The 13,393-nt window shown below is 35.6% G+C and overlaps 1 long non-coding RNA gene across 7 annotated transcripts; it reads right to left on the minus strand.

Moving 5' to 3' along the window:
* Positions 1-10,074: 10,074 nt before the first annotated feature.
* LOC139877739 (uncharacterized) lies at positions 10,075-12,996 on the minus strand. 7 transcript variants are annotated; one of them, XR_011768756.1, is made up of 5 exons: positions 12,672-12,996; positions 11,401-12,210; positions 11,010-11,121; positions 10,569-10,773; positions 10,075-10,352 (listed from the first exon to the last, which is right to left on the minus strand). It is a non-coding gene; the product is annotated as an uncharacterized lncRNA (long non-coding RNA). The 7 variants fall into 7 exon arrangements; XR_011768760.1 differs by lacking the exon at positions 12,672-12,996 and having other exon boundaries at positions 11,401-11,999; positions 12,106-12,581; XR_011768762.1 differs by having other exon boundaries at positions 10,076-10,352; positions 11,401-11,999.
* Positions 12,997-13,393: the final 397 nt, after the last annotated feature.

Here is a 13,393-nt window from a genome sequence, read left to right on the forward strand (position 1 = left end):
TTTGAGTATTTAGAAGTCACCCGACCGTGTGAGTACTCTCCAAACCGATTGAGTTTACTCAACCGACTGTGAGAGTTGCAATATCAAACAGTGTTATAGTAACGTTGTGCTGACCTTTTGACTTTAAACAATCGACCGTCTGAGACTCAACCGACCGATTGACCTTAGACACCCGACTGATTGACCTTAGACACACGACCGATTGACTTTTGAAACAGAATCTGAATTTAAATTTAATTGAACTTAATTAACTTAATAAATATGTCTGATTCAAACACAAGTGCTGATCATGATTACGCCTTTGCCATAACACCGGGAGTACAGAAAATTCTGCTGGCATATAATAAAACAGGAACCGTGAATAGAGCACCTAGACTTTATGATATCAATGACTTTCCATGCTGGAAGTCTCGTTTTATTATTTATTTGAACGGTGTTGATCCACGTCTTTGGGAATGTCTTGAGATAGAGTATAAATGTCCTGTTGGTACTGATGGTGTTGAAAAAGCAAAATCAGATTTGTCCCCAGAGGAGAAAGAGAAGTATGTTTTGGAATGTAAATGTTATGCTTATTTATCTCAAGGAATGTCTAAAGAAATTTTTCATCAATTTGAGACTAACCACACCTCGTGTGCCATTTGGAAAGAAGTTCTATCCACATTGGAAGGAACGACAGCATATCGGAAAAAGAAAGCAGAAGTATTGAAAAATGAATGGAAGGTATTCGCTACACTTCCTGGTGAGGGTTTAGAGGTGACATCTGATGACTGAGCTAAAATGATTCGATGTTAAAATAGATGATAAAAAGGCCACTAAGAGGCTTAAAGAAGGTCTACCAGAGAAATGGGATTTGTTCATTGATCAGCTTGAAACAAAAGCAATGAATACCAATACTCCTTTGACTTTGGGTACATTTACTTCTAGGTTGATGGAAAAGGATTTGGAAGTTGAGGCAAAAAGAAAGCGACTTGGACTTCCTCAAAATCCTAGTGTTTACAAAGCTAATGAGCTAACATCCACCAAAACACATGCTCCTCTTCAAACAGCGTTTGTGTCTAATGATGCATCCCAGAGTTCACCACAGCCTGCTCATACTGTAGTCTATTCGTCACCTGCTCAACAGATCTTGGAACATGGTTATTCTTCTAGTAAAGGTGCTAGCTCTGATGCCTTGAGAACTGAAAACATTAAGAAGAGACCCTTAGAACTCATTGAGGAGGATATGGCCATAATGTCTATGGTTGTAAATTCTTACAATGATATGCTTAATGGACATGTAGTTAATAATCATCTGGAAAATGAGGACTATGAACAGCTGGATGAAGATGACTGTGAAAGGATGGAAATATTATGGGCTATAGGTAGTATTGTGAGAAGAGCTAGGAAGTATTTGAAGAAGACAGGTCAGAAATCGTTGGGAGTTAATAGGAATACTAAGTTTGGTTTTGATATGGCCAAGGTTCGTTGTCACAACTGTGATGAATTAGGTCACTTCAGGAGAACTTGTATGAAGCCTGCTAAAACTGGTTTCTTTAATCCGATTCATAATTAGGGAAAGGAACTCATTAGATACATAGTACCAATAGAAGAAGCATCCAAGAGCAATAAAGGTGAGACTGGTCAATTTGTATTCAGGGTGAACAAGTGAATGTAGCTAGAGTTGAAAAATCAATGGAACAAATTGAACATGAGAAACAGGAATGGGAACAAGAAAGGGAACGCGCTGGTTGCGTTGGTTAAGACAGCGACTGTAACTGTTATGTTTGTAAAGCTGATGCAAGAATTAAAAGAGCTGATGATATAATCCGATGGGTTATGAAAAGAAAACTTCGAAGGGAGTTAGCCGAAAAGTTCAGGAAGGCACGTGACTGGTCTGATGTGTCGTCAGAATCCTCTAAAGAAGTTTGTGTTGATTTCAAGTATGATGGGGAATCTGAAAACGATGAGACTGATAAAGGGTCTGATGTTGGTAATGTGGTTACTGATGCTGCGAGTACTACAGAATTTAAGGAGGAAGAAAGTGAGTTGTCTGATGGTTTGGCAAAAATTTGGTTAGATCAAGAAAAGACAGATGCTTTGAATGCAAAACTTGAGTCAGGTTTGGGACTTGTTGCGAACAAGGTTGAAAGTGATAATGATCAGGAACAAGAGTATTCAGACAGCACCAGTTCAAAATCGGAGCTTGAATCGGAATCAGAAGGAAATGATGCTGGAAGAAAGTATGCGTTCATGGCAAACACTTCAGATGACGCTAAGGTACAAATTGAAACTTCTGCTGTTTGTACTAAATGTGCTGACTATGAACTTGAAATAGCTAGACTGGAATGCATAGTGTCCAAACTGAATGAAATCCCTTTAAACTGTAGTAATTGTCCTAGAATAAGTCAGGAAGCTGAACAGTTTAAGAAGGATAGTGAATTGTTTAAAAGGAGATATAATGATTGCATGTACAAGCTTAACAAGCAAAAAGAATATGAGGATACAATTAAGGCTTTAGAATACCAACATCAGAAAATACAAATAAAAATGATAAAATAATATATATATATAATACCATTAAAATGAGTTGCTTGATCTTTTGCTGGGAAATGAGGAAATTACTGAACTTGTATATTTATCGTTTGAGGCATATCGTAAGTAGTACAGATTATTTTAATGCTTATATGTATGCTGAACTATTAAATTTTACTGGCTCAATTCTAGAATAAGATGATCACACTCATAACCAAGTAAAATATATGGACAAGGAATTCATGGAAAGGTTTACAGCGGTTGAGGGTAATCACTTAACTACCACAGGTGCATATTCTAGTGTATGTTGGTGAGAAAATCGACAGGAGGTAAGGGTATCCCCTATCATGACGTATAATCTAGAGAAAGTTGGTGTTGTATATCCCCAAGTAAGAATCAAAATTGCTGCACCATTGAGTCTCGCGACTAATTGGGATATTCAGTTGATCGATAATTGTTGAGAATGTTCTGTCTGGATTGTGCACACCAAAATCTATCAGGTTTTAATGCCAGAATCGTAATTAAACTACAAAATAGTAGGTTTATTTCAAGGGAAATGTCTTTCCTGTGAACGGGTTGAAAAGTATGGTTCTGTGTCACAGATAGTCCATAATGAATGATTAGAGTTCGAGTAATGATGATAAAGAAACAAGGTCATCAAAGAAAGGAGGTCAATTTTACGATTTCAATAAAGTCAAGAAAGCGATGCGCTTCCACAATGAAAAATGAAAAAAATTATGAAAAAGATGGAAAAAAATGAACAAAATGAAAAAAATGAAAAAATAAATAATAATAATAATAATAAAATGAAAAAGAGGAAGACACTACATCTCAAGTAGATCGTGCTAAATAATTCAAGATGTTGAAGACTCAAGAAGTTAAATCTTTTCAAGAAGAGATAACCTAGACTGAAGAACTCAATTCATTCGTTCATTATCAACATCATTCTTATGGACACGTCAATATATGTGATATGGGATTATACTGGTCAGACTAGACAGCGTAAAGATGTTTTCTGCGAGGATTATAAACCGTACACTAGAGCGATTGTGGGGCTAAATCCATGAAATGAGAGCCAAATTTGGGGCCAAAGCCAAAACGGTTTAACCAAAAAGTCCCATGGGACTCTAACCATGACCCTTCTTTCAATTGTGCTTACCCTAGATCACAAGGGATAAACGGGCACATGCGAGAGTAGTGTCGTTGACTTGAACACGAAGTCAACCGTGGATGATACACCAACCTTACAACCCAAGTTCCACCCGGTCCACCATTTGAGAATTTTTGATGCTCGAGGCTTATTAATAGGGAAATCGAATAAGGAAATGGATGATGGAAAGTAGGCTAAAAACTTGAGTTTGGTTTGTGCTTGATTTACTTGAAGACCATCCTTTTGAAAGTCAAAGATTCAAGTTGAATTGTAAAATAGTGTGAAGATTGGTCAAAGTTGGTGAAGATTAAGAAATCTTGAAGACTTAGTTTTAAGCTTGAATTTGATTGTTTTGAGTGGAGTTTGTTGAAAATTTGAAGAGTTTGGTGTTCGTGAAGTTTGTGATTGATTTGGCTAGAACACCACTCTAAATAGATGCAAAATTGATCTAGTCTTCAAGTCAAAGTCAAGGTTGAAGGTTGTGAAGTTATATGTGACGACCATTTAAACCTTTGAAGATTGGCAAAGTCATTGAGGTAATTCTTTGAACTTTGTCAAGTTATTTGAAATGGTCTTGAAAATTTAATTGTGAAAATGACCATGCTTGAAGTTGCAAAGTTTGTATTAGTCAAAGTTGGTCAACATTAATGAAGATGTGGTTGAGTTTAGGCATGCTTGAGGACAAGAAAGGTTCAAAGTGTGGGGGATTTGATATTGCTCGAATTATACATTATTATCCTCGCAATATCCCCCTACTTTCATTTAGTTTTGAAGAGATTTTAGATCAGAAGTGCTGGTTTGATGCTTAAAAAGATGGTTCAAGGCTAAATGAGGCTAAACGTCCAAAGTGGTGCAAAATTGACCAAGTCTTGAACCTTGGGATGAAAAAAGCTTAAATGCACTCATTTTCGTGGGTAAAAATGATTCTATGACTTGCACGGATTTTGCAAGTTAAGGAAGTGCAAAAAAATGAAGAAACTCCTTCAGGCCAATGGTGCGGCGCACCAAATCACGAGTGTGGCGCACCACAACACTAAAATGGCCCAGAATGGTGACAGTCCTTGAACCGTGCAGAACACGAGCAATGGTGCGGCACACCACCTAAGGGTGCGGCGCACCTATCCGTAGCACAATGGTGCGACACACCATATTGCAGGTGCGGTTCACCACGCTGAAATGGGTCAAGTCGTTTTTGCCAAGTATAAACAGAATGAGATAAGGGTTTGTTAAGAGAGCTGGTTAGAGCTGCGATTGGGGTCCTAAATGGAACCCTAAATGGATACTTTGATGATTCCATCAAGATCAAATCTCAATTGATGATCCAAGTTGAAGACCCATGAAGATTCAAGCTAGTTTTCCATCACCATCTCCATTTTCTTGTAGTATAAACTTAATTTTGGTAGTTACTTTTCTCCATCTAGTTGTAATGATTAATACTCTAGTTCTAACTGTTTTCTCTCTTGTTTACTTGGTTATGATAACTTAGATTTGTTTGTGTTTATTTGATTTATGAAAATTGTTGATTGAGTTTGCCCTAATTTCTTAAATTGATGTTCATTTAGGTCAATATTGTTAAGCTTGGTTGAAGATCCATTACCATGATTGTTTTAAGCTTTACTTTGATTAAATAAGTTGCTTAACTTGTCTTAGTGATTCGATTTGTTAAACGATTTGTGCTTCAACACCTTTGGTGATCTAGACAACCAAATTGGGGGTTTCAAGTGATTGTATCCTTAATTTGGGTTGGTTTTCAATTGGTTTTTAGTCAACTTAGTAGTGTTAGTTGATTCAAGTGATTGTTTTGGCTAAGGGTTTTATGTGAGTTCAACCCAAGATCAAGTCTTAACGATCTCACTCAAAACATAGTTATAATCTTTTTAAGCTAGTCTACGTGAGTTAATGACCTTAGATTGATTGCAAGTTTTATGAAGATTGTGAGATTGGAATGAAACTATATGTTTAGAATATCGATGTGTAACAAAGTTAAGTGGCAATTCATATTTAAAAGTGGATTAATCAAGTGGACACGTTTTCCTTTTATTTGTTTATCTCCTTAGGTTAATACTTAGTTTAAATCGCAACTCTCTTATAAAACCCCCAACCACTTAAGATAATTATTAGTGTTTTTTGAATCTCAATTAAATCGCTCTCTGTGAAACGAACTTGGACTTGCTATTAGCTTTACTATACGACTAGGACTAGTTGCCTATTTGTGTGATAATTGTTTAGTAGCATTTTCTTGTTTATATTTTAAAAGTAGTGTATAAATCACACAATCAGGTGTCAAGAATTTGTAGTGGACCTGGTTCTGGATTTCCAAACAGTCATTGTGACCAAACAGATCTTTACCACTCCATTACATCTGTCGTCCAGTTAAAACGTGGACAAAATCAGAGAAAATGTTGTTTATAAGATACGATTATGGTGTCGAAGTTCAGTCCAATGACGTTTGATGTAGAGAAATTTGATGGGAGGATCAATTTTGGCTTATGGCAGGTTCAAGTCAAGGATGTGTTGATTCAGTTCGGGTTACACAAGGCATTGAAAGGTAAATCCACCTTTGTTTCTGGCAATGATTCTAGTAGTAAGTTCGATGAATAAGTATGGGATGATATGGATTTAAGGGCATCAAGTGCAAATTGTTTGTGTCTTGCAAAGAACGTGATTGAAAATATGCACGGGTTATCAACGGCTAAGGAGCTTTGGGTTAAACTAGAGCAGTTGTACCAGGGCAAGGGCATCTCAAATCGGTTGTGTCTTAAAGAACAGTTCCTTACTTTATGTATGGATGGGGGTTCAAAGATTTCAGATCATCTGAGTATTCTTAATGGTATTGTTTCGGAACTGGAAGCTATTGGAGTTAAAGTGGATGATGAAGATAAATCTTTGAGGTTAATATATCTTTATCGTCATCGTCTGAACATATTAAACCTATTCTAATGTACAAGAAAGAAACGTTGAAGTTTGAAGATGTTACTAGCAAGCTCTTATTTGAGGAGAAAAGACTGGAAGGTAACGGGGTCTCGTCATCAGAAAGTATGGTACTGTTGTGTTCGAATAGATGAAAGAGAAACTCTAGAAAGAATCTGGTATGTTGGGGGTGCGGGAAGACTGGGCATGTAAGGGTTAATTGTTCAGGTGGAGCTAATTCGGCAAATGGCTCCAAAGACGCTAACATTGTCTCCGTTGACGAATTTTTCTGAAGTCACGTCATCCTCATGGTATGTCCGCGCCACAATGGAAAAGGATGTTCATTAGAGGTTCCATAAAATGCACATGGGCATTGGTTTGGCGTTAATGCAAGTTGTGTGGTGGAAACTGATGTTGTAGCTGATGAAACTTTCAGGAAAAGCCAAACAGGAAGTTGCACCATAACCTGGGTATACAATTTGTGCCGATGTGAAATGCTTGGAATGTGATATTCTAAGTGTTATACTCTTTATGGTGGAGTATATAATTCTGTTTGGAATTATGATTGTCTGTGGAGACAATGATTTCCGGTTAGACAATGTTCGACAGGGATGCAAATTTTATTTCTTGGATTAGAGATAATGTTAACGGCATGAAGATAAGGATCTTGAAGTTGTCGCCGAGGAAGCGTCTACGTCGGTTATCCTTGCAATGTGGAGACATGGTTATCTTTTTTTTTTTTTTTTATAAAGGGCATGGTTATCTTCTTCTATCCAAAAGGTGGATATTTGTTGGTTATAGTTTTGATTAGAAGAAATGGATATGGTTGCATAATGTTTACGAAGGACGTTATCCCACATAGGTAGAAGGAAGAAGTGGGAGGTGGGTGACTTGGTTATAAAGGGAGGACTAAGTCTCACTTCCAAATTGCACTAAATCGATACACTTTAAGTATTTGATTATATCTTTCTTTCTTACTCTTGTTTGAGAATTGTATTAGTTAAATATTTTGGAGAGTGTAGTTGGCTTAAGAGAGCCGTCTATATCATTGTAACAATTTGTGATATAGTGTATTTTTCTCTTTGGGGGCCGGTGGTTTTTGTCCTGTTTTGGAGTTTCCATGTTAAATCTTGTGTTGTGGTTTGTTCTTATTTCTTTACTGTCTTTCATTGGTCGTGTGGTGAGAATTAGTGAGACCGTAATTTCTCAACATATATAGTCCAATTAGTTATTCATTCGGAAAGCATTCCACCTAACAACCCAATAACTGCCCAGAAGCGCCAACTATGCTAATTGATAAACTTCCACCGAACCTGAATTTCTTTATGAACTTTTCTAATGACAATCCTAAGAGTTGTCATTAAAAAATTACTACATGCTTTACTTGTTTGTAAAATTTTAAATTAGTCAACCACTTCATAAATATAACTTTCACATAACCAACTCAATGTACTAATATTTTATGTTTAGTTTCATTCTTAATCCACTACATGAAAAAACACCTTTAGTGACGAGAGGTATTTGGTTTATAGATGCACAAAAACCGGATCCGGACCGGATCCGGATTTAAAAAAACTGGACAAAAAAAATCCGGATTTTTCCAAATTCGGTTCCGGATCCGGTTCTCGGGGTCGGTTTTTTCGGATTTTTTTCAGAATCGGATTTTTTTCAGATCTCGACCGGATTTTTTTCGGACTAAGATCTTTGTCGGATTTTGATTTTTACCGGTTATATTTTTACCGGTTCGATTTTTATAACTTTTGAACAACAATAATATAATCAATATAAACAAAATGTATAATGCTTAAACAACTATAAATAATATAATTATAATTTATAACGCTTAACACTATAAATAATATAAATAACAACATTTTTATTCAAATGATTAACCACTATAGATAATATAAATAACAATAACAATACATTTATTTGAACGATACAAGTTACAACTATAAGTATACAAAAGTTAATACATTATTCAAGCTTCGGCATGACCATCACCCGATAATGTATTACGAGCAAAGTATATCGAGCTTCAGCATTGCCGTCACCCATTATACATTACTCGTCTTGCCTTCGTCGTTCGTAATATTGTTCACTTCCTTCAAATTCGGGGTCATCAACCGCAAATGTTCGTTGGTAATTTGCAATATATTCGTCCATGTTAATGGGATCATATTCACCTTCCTCCACTCCGGTCTCGGTATTTCCTTCGGTTGATGAAGGTGATAATCCCGCTTCCATTTCTTCCATCTCTATAAAATCTTCAACGTCATTATCTAACGAACATTCTAATGATGTTTGATCTTGTATCCTATCTACCCCGTCCAAATAATCCTTCAAACATGCGCATACTTCCACGGCTTGGGGGGGTAAGTCTTGACCTTCTTTTCGAAATAATTCGACCGCTAAGAGAAAAAGCCGATTCGGAAGCTACGGTTGAAGCTTGAACGGCTAATAAGTCACGAACCATAGCGGATATTATTGGATATGTGTCTTCTTTTGTTTTCCACCAAGCCAAAACATCAAAGTTGTGAAATTGTTCGGGATTCATGTTTAGTGCAAAGTTTCCAATCTTGCAATTTCCCAACTCGCTTGTGGGTGCCGATGTTCGGGCACGTTTCGAAGCATCTTCACGTAATTGGTTAAAAAGACTAATATTAAAGTCTCGGGCCCTTCTAGAAGATGATCTGCTCTCAAATTGGTCAACAATTGGGTTTGCTTGTCGACCATAAGTTGTTGCATAAATTGAAAATAATTGCTCAAAGGTGTTGTTAAATTCGAATATTTGGTTGTTTATATAGTTGGGTTCGTCGTCTTCGGGACCATGAATACAATCCAATTGAAAATAACGGCTATTTTTTTTGAAAGTCGAAACTGCAAAAAAATCCGGATTTTATCCGGATAAAAAAAATCCGGATTTTATCCGAAAAATATCCGGTCCCTATCGAACGTTGAGATCCGGTCGGATCCGGATCGGATCCAGAAACCGGTTCCGGTTCTGACAAAATCCGGATCCTGTCAGATCCGGTTCCAGTTTTTTTCGGTTTTTTTCGGATCCGGTTTTTTTGTGCACCTATAATTTGGTCACTAACCATACAAAAATGGTCACTAATTGAATTTAGTGACCAAAATAAATTGGTCACTTCTCGTCACTATAGGTCCGTCACAAAACTTTATTATAGACCAAAATAATAAAATGGTCACTATAGTGACCAACATATATTGGTCACTTTTTATGGTCACTACTACTAGTGACGAAAAAACGGTCACTTGCATTGCTCATTAGTGACCAAAAAGTGGTCACTTACACTAACCGTTTGTGACCAAAAGGTGGTCACTCACATTGATCATTAGTCACCAAAAAATGGTCACTCACATCGACCGTTAGTGACCAAAAAGTGGTCACTCACATCGATCGTTAGTGACCAAAACATGGTGACTCTTTTTCCAAAACATGATTATAGTTGATAAAATCTGCTACCTATGTGACAATTATATTCAATAGTATTGGTAGTCAGATATATTCTCAAGCAGCATTGAACATATAAATTTCGTCTTCTAATAAACAAGAAAGAAGCCGATAACCTCTTAAACAACAATTAACAACATTATTTATAAATAACAATAGTAAGAATAATAATAATAACATGAATATATGAGTCACAAGAAGTTTAGGCATCATGTCTTCTGTTAATGATTACACAATAATCAAAATGCCTCATACAATGTGGGGAACAGTCCATTTCACCAGCACTCTTGAAGCGCACTTGATCCCCTGAAACATAAAGCCCGGGTTAATTACACTTATAATATACAATATAGTTATAATATAATACATTAGATGAACAAAGAAATTAACGTTCTAAACAAAGAACGAGGGGAAGAATCAACGAGGAATCTAGACTAGAGAGGAATGTAGAACATCAAATCGTGAATGAAAAATAGAAAGCGTGAGGAGAATTATCAACTCAAGATGTTAGAAGGTGCAAACCTAATAGGGGCCGGAGCTGCTACAATTGCTTCAGAGCAGCTATCGCCTATCGGTATTGCTTCAGCGGGAGAATTATCAACTCAAGATGTTACAGTGTTTACATATAACCTGTTTGGAAGCAATAACATACCATGTTATTGACAAGGATTCAATTTGTACATCATCTAGAGTTGTCCTCACATCTGAAGGCCAAATGAAAACATACCTGTTTGGAAGCAATAAAATTTATCATTACAAAATAATGATATAATTAAATTAATTGATTGATTAATGTGTAATCTTTTAATGGTAGTTTATAATTGCCATTTTTTCTTAAAACATTGACTAACAGCGAATGACTCACAAAACTAGGTGTGTGCAGTCAAAAGTTGGATTTATTTTGGCATAAATGGTATAGAGAAAGTTAAATCGTCATCAGTAAAATGGGATACAGAAACCAACCTTCTGCAGCCAGGTCCACAGTTTCATCAACCGATTTTGGCACTTCTAATAAAGAAATTGGTTCGCTTGGCTTTATAATCTCTATGGTCTTAGAACGCAAAGCATTATCCCTCTGTAGCATCAGTATAAAAAAATATGCTAGAATAAGACCACTAACAACAAAGTATTATACAAATAATGCAAAATCTATCGATATGTGCTAGCTACTTTTACATTTACAAATATACTTTAAAGGAGGGAAAAGATTCAGCACATAATACTATTGAGATAAATAAAGTAGAACAACCTGTTTGGAAGCATTAACATAACATGTCTAGCAAGTAAAATCTGATAATTAAGACTTGTAGAAAGGTCTAGTCAAAGAAGTAATGGTTGTAGGTCAAAGCTATACCTGGGGCATAACTTTTTTTTTTAGTAACGCAAAGAAGATCTAATATGGCCTTAATGCAATACAGTTGAGCCTTTGACGGTAACCAATCCTTCGTATCACCATTTTATTGGCAGCTTAGTGCCTGAAAATCGTTTAAATAACTCAAATTGAGAACATAAAAGCTAACTGATGAAGAAAATAATGTTTTGCTAATCAAAATGTATACAATGCAAATGAATCATATAACTAGATAAACAACAAGTGTATTCAATGACAAAAAACTATAAGTAAGAAAAAAAAAAATTAAAATTCAATAATTGCAGATCATACTATAACTGTTACAAATAAGTAAACAAAAACATAAGACCATCAAGTCGAAGACCCCGGTACTTCCATCAAGAAACTATATTTTTTTGAACACCCGTCAGCGGCTAAAGAGCTACCTGTTACAAAAATAAAATTAACTTTTGAATATCAATAAACGTATAGCTATCAAAACAAAAACCTTCTAGGCGTCAACTAATAACAGGTGATTACCCAAGTTGCAAATCCCTCGTCTAGACACAAGTGTGTACACCACTCCGTCGTTACAAGATTACTAAACCATTTAAGTTCATGAGCTAGAACATTGCCAGCAGAATATTTGTTTCAGTTAGTTTAGTTACTTAAATAATGGAAAATTATAGGTACAAAGCTCAAGTAGAGTTCTGAATATGACAACATTACCCTCTGCTTGTTAGCATACAATCAGTCATCTTATTAGAAAAAGAAAAAAGGGCTTCAGAGTGCTTCTCATCATAAAGAATAGCCATTTTTCGTCATATATTATACCTATAGAATATATAGTTATGATATATACATATATATATAACTACTTCACATTAAGCATGTAAACAAACAGATTATTCAATAATGAAAATTAAGAGCAGAAAAAATATACATATAGATATGAGTATAAGTAATACATGTAAACCGAATGTCATCAAAACATAATTCCATAGAGTAATTAACTAAAATTGGATGTCATCAAAACCTAATTCCTAAAGGACCTAAACCTGAGATGAACAAAACCAAATGCAAAGTATAACTATAATATTTATAGTTACTATTATCACCGATGTATCTAATAATCAAAATGCACATAGATTCAGATAAGAAATTAACATTAATATACTAGCAACACTGTACAAATAGTAGCGTTCAACTAGGGGGCAGTACCAATCAAAATAGACAGAATAAATAGATGCATAAATCAAACCACCATAGACGGATCCTCATTTATATCCTCATACAAATGGAAGTAACTTGACGCAACTCGCAGAAACAATTTTTACACCTCCGGTTCAGTTTACACAAAATGCATGCACCAGTAGCGTATATAGGATATAACAACGGTTCGGCGGTCTTTTAAATCTTCAATTGACGTCAACCGATTCGTATCTTCCTCTGGTTTCGATAAAGTATATAGGATATAACAGATGATTTAGGTGCACTCGCATAAACATCGATTTTAGGCTCAAAGTATGATCTAGGGTTTGTGTAGGAATTTGGGGGATTATGTGTGAAGTAACTGATTGTAGCGATAGAGATGACATGTATGAAGAATCAGTCATCGGAGATGAAGTAACTGATTGTAGCTGGAGGTAGAGCTTATTTTTAAAGTTGGATTTTTAAAGTTGGAAGTTGGAGCTTATTATTTTTTATAAGTGTTTGGTAAACTAGCTGGAGCTTATTTTGTAGTTCATAAGCTCTACTTTTTTTCATAAGCTACTAGAAGTAGCTTATTTTTATAGAGCTTATGATTTTTATAAGCTCTACTTTTTATGTCTACCAAACAAAGTTAATTAAAATTATAAGCTCAAACTCTTATAAGCTTTCATAAGCTCCCATAAGCTCCTCTACCAAACACACCCTAAAAGGATGATGAAACTGAGTGGGTGCTAAAACGTTCGTTTTGTAATGACTTGAGCGACGTTTCTGAATTCTAAGTCAATCATAATTTCACGAGTTACAT

Source organism: Rutidosis leptorrhynchoides, chromosome 1, assembly GCF_046630445.1.
Source record: "Rutidosis leptorrhynchoides isolate AG116_Rl617_1_P2 chromosome 1, CSIRO_AGI_Rlap_v1, whole genome shotgun sequence".
Taxonomy (NCBI): Eukaryota; Viridiplantae; Streptophyta; class Magnoliopsida; order Asterales; family Asteraceae; genus Rutidosis; species Rutidosis leptorrhynchoides.